We start from the raw sequence: 2,563 nt of genomic DNA on the forward strand, positions 1-2,563 counted from the left end.
GTAAGAAGAAGGATGAATAAATTGAAGTCATAAAGCAGCTCAACAAAAAATTCAAGCACGAAAATAATGAAGCAGTTCACTTACCACTGATAAAGGTAGTCGGAACACGCAGCTCAGGAGAAGAGTCAAACTCCCACTCTCCGCTCACCTCCAAGGTATCTCTCGTCCACTTATGATCGCCTTTGCTAGAAGCATCAAGCAGCTTATGGAGAGACCTCAGCTACCCCACACCTTCCTTGTGGCTAATCTTAAAGAAGTACCAAAACTCATTTATGGTCAAGCTAAGATCAAAGAACCTGCTTAAGTTAGAGAACCCTACCATTGCATGAGCTGCATTCAGGGAGCACTGTGCAGGCGCACATCTCATGGAGTAGATCACGTCCTGGAAAAGACACGACATGGGAAAAGTAAATGCCAAGAGTCAGACTCCCACTCTCCTTCCCTTCCATAATTTCTAGTGGGCCTGAGCCCAACATCATGTCACCTGGCCCACGCCAGCCAATGTTTAACCTAGCTCATTGGCCAAGCTGAGCCGACCCGTGCTCCGCCACTAAGCAGCCCCATGGCTACTATGTCGTGTGTTACCCACACCCACGGCCCTCGCCAAGCCAATTTTTCAAGTCCCAAGACTCCCAAAAAATTCAAGAAGAAGAAAATTCAAATTTTTCTTACCTTGGTGCAGCACGGAGAAGAAGAACTACAACGAGAGACGACTCTTTGCAAGGGTAAGAGAAAAAGAACGCTAGGGGAGGGGAATCAAAATTTCCTCTAGCTTCTCATCCTTGTAGGAATAATGATTGTTCTCTAAATTTATTTAATCCTCTGCTTAAGGTAGGATTAAATAGGTATTGGGGGCAATTATTTTCCTTTTCCTAGAAGAAGTCTATCTCCAAATCAAGAAAAAAGATCAAGTTCAAATTGGGAAACAATTCTACAAACCCAAGCAGCTTAGAATTTCTACACTTATTGCCCTTTGTAGAGCGTAAAATAATCCCAAATATTCTAGAGGTGACAAGTGGACTTTTATTCAAGAAAGAAAAGATTGCCCTCAATAAATGGGCAGGCTTCTCAGATGCTCCCACGTGCAGCACACACCCCTGGAAGTCTCAGCAGCTGAATACGACTGCCCACAGCTCATCTGCCCTTGGCAAAGAATTACATATAAGGATTAATTACCCAAATCTTATCTTTAATACATTCCTAATTGAAGATTGACTCCAATCAAGTAAGTAATCCTAATTTAAATCAATTAGGGATAATTACACCATAATCTCAAGATAATATTTCCTATTTAATATCATGGGAATATTTAGAGAATATCTCTCCATTAAACACTATATGGCAGGCCCTAGCCCTATAAATACCCCATATTCTACCAAATTTTGGAGAGCTTTTGCAACCCTAAAAAAGCCCTAAACACATTACTCTCTCAGAGAAACTAACTTAGGCATCGGAGATCCGATGACCTAACCTTCCCCACCTTGTGGGCGTATAAAGCTTAGGTTTCTGATCAAAGGAGTTGATTATTTTACAGGTGCAATTTCGTCAAAACTGAAGACAGCGGTAATTTGCATCGACACTAGGTTTGTTGAGGAGAATGTGCAGCTGAAAAGTGGGAAAGCCGATCATGAAGTGGCACTTGCTTCTTGTTAAGCCGATTTTTACAAGTTTGGTTATGTAGACTACCTTCAAGGTAGGTCGTCGGATTATGAGTTTTTTTATAAGGACTTCAAAACTTTCTCCATTTGCCAATTGGTCTGCTTGACTTTCGAGGCTGCCTTTGGTGGAGCAATTGAAGGTCAGGTAGTCCAAGCATGGGTGGCTAAGGATGAGTTGATGGAAGCTTTGGCTGCTGAGGGCAATGTGGCTACTGAAAGCATGGCAATCGAGCGACCAATGGTTGCGTAGGCTGCCAATGAGTAATCTTTTTGCTTAGACTTAGGAATTTTCTTCTTTTCCTTTTAGTTCTACTTTACTTTAACTTTGTTAGCCTTCGAGCCGATTTATCAATTTGCTAGAAATTAAAAAAATTGTTTATCCTTTCTTTTCTTCATCCCTTTATTTCGCCATGTCTTTTGTGAAACTTTACCGTAGGACTAGCGGCTGGGTGAGCTGCTTCAATGAAGCAGTCAATCCTACGTCATCACTTAGGTTTTAGTTTCGACTTCGAAGCTTTGGGAGCCTTGCTTGTTGAAGGTGACTTGTAAAACTTTACCGCAGGACAGGCGGTTATATTGGCTACTTCGATGGAGTTGTCGATCCCACGTCATCACTTTAGGCTTTAATCTTGGCTTTGATGCTCAATAAGGTTTACCTGTAAGAGGAAAAAATGTGAAATTTCTTACTTATAGAGCCAGCGGCCGAACTCATTGCCTCCGTAGTAAGCAGGCAAGTCCGCGTAACTGCTATAGTCATGAATCTTGGCTTTAGTGGCTTCACGAGCCTTAGCCTTCTTAGGGTATGCTGCGAAATTTTTAACTTATAGAGTCGACGGCCGGACACATGCTTTTTGTAGAAAGCAGAGGAAATTCGTGTACTTGCTATAGTCGTACATTTCGGCTTC

This window comes from Malus sylvestris, chromosome 15 (genome assembly GCF_916048215.2).
Source record: "Malus sylvestris chromosome 15, drMalSylv7.2, whole genome shotgun sequence".
NCBI lineage: Eukaryota > Viridiplantae > Streptophyta > Magnoliopsida > Rosales > Rosaceae > Malus > Malus sylvestris.